This window comes from Callithrix jacchus, chromosome 10 (assembly GCF_049354715.1).
Source record: "Callithrix jacchus isolate 240 chromosome 10, calJac240_pri, whole genome shotgun sequence".
NCBI classification, from domain to species: domain Eukaryota; kingdom Metazoa; phylum Chordata; class Mammalia; order Primates; family Cebidae; genus Callithrix; species Callithrix jacchus.
In genome coordinates this window covers 116476174-116485917 of record NC_133511.1, presented here as the reverse complement: position 1 = coordinate 116485917, position 9744 = coordinate 116476174, and the positions used below count along the sequence as shown (strand labels likewise).

The following is a 9744-nucleotide window of genomic DNA, read 5'->3' as shown; positions in this document are numbered from 1 at the left end:
TCTAATTCCTCAATGTTCACTGCCCTGTGGAATTAAGCCCTCTTAACCTGTGGGCTGTGCAGCACCTCTGGCCAGCCACTGGAGAAGCCAGATGCCACCCACAGTGACTCGGTGCTTCAGGGGAGTCTGGATGTGATGAGACAAACAAGAATCTCTTTGCGGCCATTCGCATTTAGGGTCTTCAGATAAAATACAAGATGCACAGTTAAAATTGAATTTTAGATAAACAGTGAATAATCATTTTTATTCCCCAAGTATTGCATGGGACATGCTTATACTAAAAAACATACTCATTATACATGTGAAATTCCATTTTAATTGGGTATCCTGAATTTGCATTTGTTAAATCTTGGAACCCTACTCTTGGACTTGCATAGGAGCCACTGGGGACGGGGAGGCTATGCCAGAGCCCGGGCCTTTTCCTGGGAGACAGGCAGGTGGTTTTGGAGGTGAGGGGATGGAGGACAACCTGGGAATCTACACAGAGGGAGTGGCCAAGGGCTTGGGAAGCTGGTGCTGTGATGAATCTAGGGAGGCACATAAATGTTTATCTTACAACATAGGCCTATGGATTCAACAGTGGCTTCTAGGAAGAAATCATGTTTAAACTGAAATATGAAGGACAAGCAGAAATTAGCCTAGAGAATTTAGGAAGTAGCCCAAGCTGGATAAACAGCACACACTTCCCAGGCCCTAGAGAGAGCACTTCAGGTTTGAGCCATTGCCTCCACCTATCTTTTCACCTGCCCCTCAAAAGATAGCTCTTCAATTACTTACGTTAGGTTGAAATTGAGGAAAACCTCACAGCTATCCCAGGAAAGTGGGCATCTCCTGCCTCACAGTTATCATGTAGAATGGTACTCTTCTGGGTTATATAGGACCTCTTCTGAAAAAATCCCCACATTGAGGGATTTTGGAAATATTGAAATATTTTCCTCTTGAAAGTTAACTGGTGCTTCTTCAAGCCCATCAATTGCCCTATTCATCTTCAAGCCCATCAATTGCCCAGGTGATCTCTGTCCTGAAAACCAATGAAATTCACCACAATCCAATAACAAAATAATAATTGGCCCAACAGGAGGCCTGGGACCCTTGCATTGCGATCCTCATTCATTCTAATTCGTCAGGAAACAAGATACATACAGTCACATCCTCGCAGGGCCTCTAGGCTCATGGCCGTCTAAGGCCACCATCTTCTTTTGCTAGGATATGATATACAGCATCACTGCAGAGACGGCCACAGCATAGAAGAAGAGTGAGGTCAGCCACTAGAGGATCAAACAGACCATTTGGGCTCAGTTGAAGGCATGTTTTAAGATTAGAACTGTCTATAGACAGGAGCTAGGGAGCCCTCATGCTCTGGAGGCATCCAAGCAGAGGTTGGATGACCACTTTGTTAGACTTTGTTGGAGAATGTTAAATCACTGGCTGGGAGGGCAGGTCTTTTTCAATTATAGTATTCTATAATTCTATCATTCTAAATTGAGGGTCAGTAAATTACAGACTATAGGCCAAATCCAGCCTCATCTTATTTTTAAAAAGATTTATAGAAAATTCAAGTAAATGCCCCATGAAACCATCCCCTGAACCCTGTTTCTTATTATTTCCTGGACCCTTGGGCATATGCATGGAACCTAAGAATTGCATCTAGCTGACTTTAAACTCATGCTAAAGAAGCTGCAGTCTGGAGTTCAGGAGGTCTCAGGAAATTGTTGCTGGTGATTGATGGATTCACTTAGATGCCTATATCTGCTGGTCTATACATCACTTCACTGCCGAAAAAAGGCATCTATCTCCTTTCTTTATCCAAATCTTATTTGAAAGCGTATTTTGGTAGTAACCAGACTGTTTTTAGATGACTTGTAGCAAGTAGTCTAGGAAGTAAAATTCTTAGGTTTCCAGCACCTGAAACACAGGTAAGAGCACAAAAAGAGATAGAAATTAGTGCTATTAGAAATAACAATGTCTAGCACCACATATGGAGGTGGGAAATAAACCCCGTAATCTAAACAGAGGCAACTATTACAGCTCCTATAAAAACTTTGGAGTGGGGGCAGGTTTTATGGGAAATTAGTGGTGCCATAGTATGTACCTGACAGTAGATAACTGTCAAAGGGCTAGCTGTCATTATAATGTATATTCATATTTCTTGAAGACTTACAGTTGTGGGCTAAGAGAATTAGAATGAAAGCCTTGAACCCAAACCAAAGCAACATCCCTAGTTCAAAGCTACTCTGTTTAGATGAATCTGCTATACTATCTGTTGTATCTATTTGATCTCATTCATGTGGCTCTGTTCCCTTGCATGCTGGATATCTGTGACCACTTGCTGGTCATTGTTGCTGAAAAATTATTTGTGGAGGCTCCTTGATGCATAAGGTGCCTCCAGAGTGGATTTTCATTTACCCCTTCTAGGGACCACCGGCCCAACTCATCTCAAATTGAGCTCATGATGTAAAATTCCTTATTTGACTCAGGTTATGAATCCACAGCTTCCCATACCTGGTGAAATATAAAAAGGAAAAAAAAAGAAAAACAGGGCTTTATGCCGGGAAAATTGAATCAGAATTTCTGGAGGTGGAGCCAAGAATTGGGATTTTATTTGTTTATTGATCTATATGTTTGTTTATTTATCTAAGATGAAGTTGTGCTCTGTTTGCCAAGGCTGGAGTGCAGAGGCACAATCTCGGCTTACTGCAGCCTCTGCCTCCTGGGCTCAGGTGATTCTCCCGCCTAAGCCTCCTGAGTGGCTGGGATTGCAGGCGGCTGCCACCATGCCCAGCTGATTGTTAGTGTTTTTAGTAGAGACAGGGTTTCATCATGTTGGCCAGGCTGGTCTCGAACTCCTGACCTCAGGTGATCTGCTTTCCTCAGCCTCCCAAAGTGCTGGGGTTACAGGTGTGAGCCACCGTACCTGGTAAGAACTGGGATTTAAAAATTCTCTGGATGATTTTAAGATGTGAAGCCCTGTCTCTACTAAAAATACAAAAAATTGGCCAGGTGTGCTATCATCCCAGCTACTCAAAGGACTGGGGTAGGAAAATTGCTTGCACCTGGGAGGTGGAGGTTGCAGTGGGCCGAGATTACAATTACACCACTGCACTCCAGCCTGGGTGATAGTGTGCAACTCTGTCTAAAAAAAAAAGGAAAAAAAAATGACTTCAGCAGCTTGAAATGGCCATCTTAACTGACACTGACTTACAGTTACTCGTGATAAGAACTTGGCAAATGCTCATCATCACTGGTCATTAGAGAGATGCAAATCAAAACCACATTGAGATACCATCTCACGCCAGTTAGAATGGCAATCATTAAAAAATCTGGAGACAACAGATGCTGGAGAGGATGTGGAGAAATAGGAACACTTTTACACTGTTGGTGCGAGTGTAAACTAGTTCAACCATTGTGGAAGACAGTGTGGCAATTCCTCAAAGCCTTAGAAATAGAAATTCCAATTGACCCAGCAATCCCATTACTGGGTATATATCCAAAGGACTATAAATCGTTCTACTATAAGGACACATGCACACGAATGTTCATTGCAGCACTGTTTACATTAGCAAAGACCTGGAACCAACCCAAATGCCCATTGATGATAGACTGGATTGGGAAAATGTGGCACATATATACCATGGAATATTATGCAGCTATCAAAAATAATGAGTTCATGTCATTTGTAGGGACATGGATGAATCTGGAGAACATCATCCTCAGCAAACTGACACAAGAACAGAAAATGAAAGACTGCATATTCTCATTCATAGGCGGGTGATGAAAAATGAGAACACATGGACACAGGGAAGGGAGTACCAAACACTGGGGTCTATTGGGGGGAAGAGGGGAGGGACAGCGGGGGCGGGGAGCTGGGGAGGGATAGCCTGGGGAGAAATGCCAAATGTGGGTGAAGGAGAGGAAGGCAGCAAAACATACTGCCATGTGTGTACCTATGCAAATGTCTTGCATGTTCTGCACATGTACCCCAAAACCTAAAATGCAATAACAAAAAATAAAAAAGGAAATGTGGGAAAAAAAAAAGAACTTGGCATCTGCTGTGGACGGCTCTGTCACATCAAAAATTCTTACTTGCAAGATTGATGGACTGCCCAGTCCAGACCAGGACTCCTTTTGTCTTTGCCCATGGACTGGTTCCTTAACCCTTTCTCCTATCTCTTTTTCCTCTTGATGTTAAGTGTTACTTTGTTTGTTGTAGAATATTTGACCCAGAACATTTGTATATTAAATATACTTTTATATATGCTTTGCAATACTGATTGACTTCTGGAGTGTCTTGAGCCTGTGTGCCTGCAGCTCTGACTCCTGAAGGAAGGGGAAGTACCAAGAAGGCCTCCTTGGAAACTCCATGTAGCTCATGGCATTTGTGATGGAACTAGCATCAATAAAAGCCTGACACTGTGTAAAGATGGAAAAAAAAAGATTTATTAGAACACATTAATGCTCATGCATTTTCTTATCACCTACTTTTGCACTACAGTGACAAAGGTAGGTAGTTACCACAGAGACCATTCGATTGCAAAGCCTAGAATATTTACTAGCTTCTCATTTATAGAAATAAATTTGGTAATCCCATTGTAAAGCACTCCTAAAATGAATTTTTGATGAAGTAACCAATCACTTCACATTTACCTGTGTCATTAATCCAGATGGCATTGCTACCAGATTGTTTTCCTTAAAGAGATTCATACATTTGTTTAGGATATTAGTAAACAATAGTCAGGTGGTCTCTCAGAGTCAATATGACTTCTCATACTGTCAAATACATAACTGGGGAGGGGGAAGTCAAGCCTCTGAGATGCCTTTTCCCCCACTCCTATCCTGAAGACTGCACAGCAAGTTCAGCAAAGCTGAGGGCTGATATACATTGAGCTCCTGCCTGCACCACGTTGAGATTTACATGGAGGATTGCAGTCAGTCCTCTTAGCAACTGCAACTACTGTATAGAGGAAGCTCCTATTGTTTGTGTTTCACAGTTGAGAAGAGGAAAGCTTAGGGAAAGCTCAGAGCTTGCCCAGAGTCACCTGCTCGGCTAGAATGTTGCTGTATTTCAATTCTGAAACCTCTATTTTCCATCCATATTTGTCATTCTAGCAGTATTTGACTAGCCAAGCAAGAACAAGGTCTAGAGACTGAATAGACTCGCAACGCAGGCTTTGCTCTTAATCTCGTATTGAGATTACCAACAAATAGAAGACACAATTGGAACATTTCAGTAGAGGACCCAAAGTTCCAAATTCTGTATAATTCTGTGATGGAAGAATCATCTCACTTAAATTGTTTTCACCTTAACTTATTCATGGTTATTTCAGGCAGAAAGAAAGATGGTGGCAATTTTTACTCTGCTTCATCTCAGAGTTCATCTGAATATCCCAGGGTAAAAGAAGAAAAGATTGAACATGAGACTGGTTTTATATGTTACTGAATAATGAAACAAATTTAGAGATATGAAGTCTGACAGCAGTTAACCCAGAGACCAAATGCAACTCCATCACTGCTTTTATTCAAATCTTCCCTAAGAAGAAGTTACATGACAGGGAAAAAGTGGAGACTGAGAAATGAGGACATAAGAGAAATTCCACTGTGTTTCCAGTCCTGTGTGTGCAAAGGTCTTCATGCTACATGGTTTTCAGCTGAAGGATAATGCAAGAGACACTTTTTATGTTAGGCTGATGTCATTTGGAAGCCTGAAGGCAGATGGGCAGGGGAAGTGAGCTGGCCCTAATGCTTAATCCTTGTAGAGTTTAGCTTGGAGGGCAGACAGAGAGGGAACAATGGCTCTGAGGGCTCACTCTGTCTCCTAGACTCTTCAAATGACCAATAACAGATGCTCAAGGAGTATTTATTTAATGGATTGATAAATTAGGCTTTCTCTAGAATGTCTTGGAAAACTATGTTGACAATGATGTTGAGGCAACCTCAGGGCTCACTGGAAGTCAACAGTATGAGTGCTTGGTGATGTCTCCCATTATATGGAATAGGGGTGTAGAAGCCTATAGGCTAAAAAGACTAAGCTTTTGCCATATCAGGGTGTCCTTTTTTCTTTTCTTTTCCTTCCTTCCTTCCTTCCTTCCTTCCTTCCTTCCTTCCTTCCTTCCTTCCTTCCTTCCTTCCTCTCTCTCTTTCTTTCTATCTTTCTTTTTTTAGAGACAGTGTCTCACTATGTTAGGCTGGCCTTGAACTCCTGGACTCAAGGGATCCTTCTGCTTCAGCAGGATCCCTTGGATAGCTTGGACTACAGGCTCACACCATCAAACCAGCTCCTCTTGAGTCCAGTGGAAGTACCACCTCAGATCAGTGACATGTGTCCTCCATAAGTTTACAAATGGCAAAGCGAAAAAAAAAAAGCAGAAAGGGAATAACTGATGAGAAAATGGATCAACGAAAGTAGGAGAGAGAGGAAGAAAGAGAGTGATAGAGAACAGACATGAAATGGCTTAGGCCATCACATTCTGTCCTAGCTTTTAATGGAAATATGCAGAATTTCACATGGGCCTTCTGTTTTCTCCATATTAAAAGGAGTCATGGAATCACCACCTTCTTAGTTTTGTGGTCAGTACCCAAACAATCCTGGTGGAAAGAACAGCCTCTGAGGGGAAGAAGCTGGCAAGCAACTCCTAAAATGTCAGGTTAGATATCAACTGTTCAGAAAGGAAAATACTGCCACTTTGTTCATTGATTCCTTCCAGATTTTCCTTAACAAAGTTTACTCCAAAGTCTATAAATCCATAGTTCTCTGATCCACTTAGTGATTATTTGACTATCAGTTTTCACACTGGTGCCCCGGATTCCGGTTGAAAGGGAATTGTCTTAGCAAATGTAACTGGACTTTCCTCCCCAATTCAGACCACAGGTGAAATGTAGAAGTAGGAAACACCTGGGCTAGTTCCAAGCCCACACAGGACTGAACCTCAGACATGAATCATGGTTTGGCTCTGAATGAAATGGTGTCAGAAGGTTGCACGGGATCAAACTGAGAAAGAAAGCAGATGTGGGACTTCCTTCTTGCCTCTTTTTGGAGGAAGTGAAATTGCCCTTCAGCAATGCAGATGCAAAATTTTTGTGGACAAGATGCCTCTTTCTTTTAGAGATGAAAGTTCAGTGTTAGCCCATAGGCCATTACTCCTCAAGTGTGGCCACCTGGGGAGGTTATGTGACTGCATATGCATTCTAATACAAGAAAAAGCAGTGGAAATTGCTGCTGAACAGGATAAACAAGAAAAGGTGTGGGTAAAACCCACTGGTCACCACTTCCTCATGTGTAACTGTTATGAATAGTTCTGCTCCTGGTATGCAAAATTAAGTTAAGCCAAATTTCTCATCATTTTTACTTCTCCTTCCACTATCTCCCAGTGAATTGGAAAGAGAATTTCCTTGAGCACAGAAGACACAGAATCCATAGGCTTTGGGTCATTTCAGGCATATAAAAATTTTAGAAATAATTTTTTTTGTTCTTTTTTGACAGTCTTACTCTGTTCCCCAGGCTGGAGTGCAGTGGCATGATCTCAGCTCACTGCAACCTCTGCCTCTTAGGTTCAAGCAATTCCCCTGCCTCAGCCTCCCAAGTAGCTGGGATTACAGGTGTGTGCCACCACACTGGCTAATTTTTTGTATTTTTAGTAAAGATGTGATTTCTCCACATTGGCCAGGCTAATCTTGAACTCCTGGCCTCAAGTGATCCATCCACCTTGGACTCCCAAAGTGCTGGGATTACAGGCATGAGCCACCATGCCTGCCCTGTTTCTTTTGTTTTTTAAATCGGTGTGCATTGGTTATTTTCCTGAGCACAAAAGTAGTGATTACCCAATACTCATCACTGTTGGCACTTAGTAGGTTCTGAATACAAATTTCTCAAGTTAATAAATACATGCTCATTGTTGAAAACTCAAAAAACACAGAGAAGAGGAAAAAATTAAAATAATTTAGAAAAACGTCCCAACCATTTGTAATTACTGTCTATGTATCGGCATACATCCCTCTAGTTATGCACATAGTTGGGGTCATGCTGAACGTTTTGCATTTTTTTTTCATAACATTCTTGTCAGAGGCATTTGAACCAGAGCAACTCTATCTTGAATAGGGGCTGGGTAAAAGAAGGCTGAGACTTGCTGGGCTGCATTCCCAGTAGGTTGGGTATTCTAAGTCACAGGATGACATAGGAGGTCCGCATAAGACACAGGTCATAAAGATCTTGCTGATAAAACAGCATGAAGTAAAGAAGGCAATCAAAACCCACTAAAGAAGTGCTGGAGCAGCTGCCGCCGAGTCCGGATCCCACTGCTGAGCGCCCCCGAAGCCCGCCCGACGTGCATTCCTGGTTCCTTTTGGTTCCAAGTCCAAAATGGCAACTCTCAAGGATCAGCTGATTCATAATCTTCTAAAGGAAGAACAGACCCCCCAGAATAAGATTACAGTTGTTGGGGTTGGTGCTGTTGGTATGGCCTGTGCCATCAGTATCTTAATGAAGGACTTGGCAGATGAACTTGCTCTTGTTGATGTCATTGAAGACAAATTGAAGGGAGAGATGATGGATCTTCAACATGGCAGCCTTTTCCTTAGAACACCAAAGATTGTCTCTGGCAAAGATTATAATGTAACTGCAAACTCCAAGCTGGTCATTGTTACGGCTGGGGCTCGTCAGCAAGAGGGAGAAAGCCGTCTTAATTTGGTCCAGCGTAACGTGAACATCTTTAAATTCATCATTCCTAATGTTGTAAAATACAGCCTGAACTGCAAGTTGCTTATTGTTTCAAATCCAGTGGATATCTTGACCTATGTGGCTTGGAAGATAAGTGGCTTTCCCAAAAACCGTGTTATTGGAAGTGGTTGCAATCTGGATTCAGCCAGATTCCGTTACCTGATGGGGGAAAGGCTGGGAGTTCACCCATTAAGCTGTCATGGGTGGGTCCTTGGGGAACATGGAGATTCCAGTGTGCCTGTATGGAGTGGAGTGAATGTTGCTGGTGTCTCCCTGAAGACTCTGCACCCAGAGTTAGGGACTGATACAGATAAGGAACAGTGGAAAGAGGTTCACAAGCAGGTGGTTGAGAGTGCTTACGAGGTGATCAAACTCAAAGGCTACACATCCTGGGCCATTGGACTTTCTGTGGCAGATTTGGCAGAGACTATAATGAAGAATCTTAGGCGGGTGCACCCAATTTCCACCATGATTAAGGGTCTCTATGGAATAAAGGATGATGTCTTCCTTAGTGTCCCTTGCATTTTGGGACAGAATGGAATCTCAGACGTTGTGAAGGTGACTCTGACTCCTGAGGAAGAGGCCCGTTTGAAGAAGAGTGCGGATACACTTTGGGGGATCCAAAAAGAGCTGCAATTTTAAAGTCTTCTGATGTCATGCCATTTTACTGTCTAGGCTACAACAGGATTTTAGTTGGAGATTGCGCATGTTGTCCTTTTTTATCTGATCTGTGATTAAAGCAGTAATATTTTAAGATGGACTGGGAAAAACATCAATTCCAGAAGTTAAAAATAGGAATGCTTTGTAAAGTCCTACAGCTATATTCTGATGCTGGATGGTGGTAACCTTGGGTAGTCCTAAACTAGTCAGTGTGAAATAGTTCTGCCACCTCTGAGGCACCACTGCCAGTGCTGCACATGTTGCAGTTGCCCCTTGAGCCAGAGATGTTCATTTGTTATATAACTTCCTGGCTCCTTCACTGAACATGCCTAGTTCAACATTTTTTCCCAGTAGGTCTCATCCTGGCATTCAAT

General features: G+C 42.4%; 1 pseudogene; it reads left to right on the top strand.

The window, feature by feature from the left end:
• The first annotated feature begins 8253 nt into the window (after positions 1-8253).
• LOC144578004 (L-lactate dehydrogenase A chain pseudogene) lies at positions 8254-9464 on the top strand (annotated as a pseudogene).
• The last annotated feature ends 280 nt before the right edge of the window (positions 9465-9744 follow it).